General features: G+C 41.3%; 1 pseudogene; it reads right to left on the bottom strand.

Moving 5' to 3' along the window:
• Positions 1 to 3: 3 nt before the first annotated feature.
• Positions 4 to 793, bottom strand: LOC108728915 (uncharacterized; annotated as a pseudogene).
• Positions 794 to 1,055: the final 262 nt, after the last annotated feature.

Raw genomic sequence — 1,055 nt, 5'->3', positions numbered from 1 at the left:
AGTTTTCTCGAGGATGCATTCCAGATCAGTGTAAACGATAAATGGAACTCGTTCCTTCCTATTATAGTTGTTAAAGCTCAGCCACTTGTCGTCGTCGCTCGGTAGTCGAATAGCGCAGTCGTTTATACGTACGCAATCTACCATGTGTAACTGCAATCTCTCGTTGGAATGAAAATAATGTAAACAGCTGCAAATAAAAAATAAATAATGGTTTTTTAAAATTTATTTTTAAAGAAGAATTCGCTTTTATTAATCGTATACTTACCGATCGCAAATGTACTTTTGGCCGTTATGTTTATTCAATTGCGAGCTCATGAGCCGAGAAATATTCTTTATCCATGCAAAGTGGCCCACATTGTCGTCTCGCGGATCTCGTAAATATAGTAAATTAATGTTTCTCCTTTTTGTTGTCAGCGAGTCGTATCGGGAGAACGTTTAGCGTTTTTTGTCTCTCGATAATGTATACGTTAATGGACACGTCGTTGAGACGTTCAAATTTTGTTATGTCTTTTAACGTTATAGGAAATTCTATATTTTGGAAATTCAGCACCGTCGTATAGTGTGGGTAGGAAGATTCGCGATCCGCGTTTCTTTCGGCTGGGTACAGAGCGGCGACCACCGACCATGCGAAGCATGCATTGTCCATCGAGCGTACGTTAATCACCGCTCTCTTTGTCATTATCTCTCGCGGCACTTCGAAGCGACATCCTGCGCGCAATGGATTACACTTATTGATGTTTACTGTAAGATTCATGATTCGCGACAACGCCCACCCACTGTCACGTTCTTGAAATTCCTCGAGAGATGCCAACGTGGGTTCGATGACGTGCCGCTCATACCATTCACGCAAGTTCGATGTTCGGAAAAGTTCATAGTTTTTAGTATTAATACTTTTATTGGCACGTTTATCACCCGTCACAAATTCGCCGTTAAATATGGTGTTCACTTTTACACAATTGTGTCTTTCTGTTGTGTCTTGCACTCGCTCGAGCACTACACTGCTGATGTCTTCTAAAAATCGTCGCGGCTCGATATAGTCCGCGTTAATTACCATA

The sequence above is a fragment of the Mycetomoellerius zeteki genome, unplaced genomic scaffold (assembly GCF_001594055.1).
Source record: "Mycetomoellerius zeteki isolate Tzet28-1 unplaced genomic scaffold, Tzet1.0 scaffold659, whole genome shotgun sequence".
Taxonomy (NCBI): Eukaryota; Metazoa; Arthropoda; class Insecta; order Hymenoptera; family Formicidae; genus Mycetomoellerius; species Mycetomoellerius zeteki.
The sequence above is the reverse complement of the archived record's forward strand: the minus strand, read 5'-3'. Positions and strand labels throughout refer to the sequence as shown.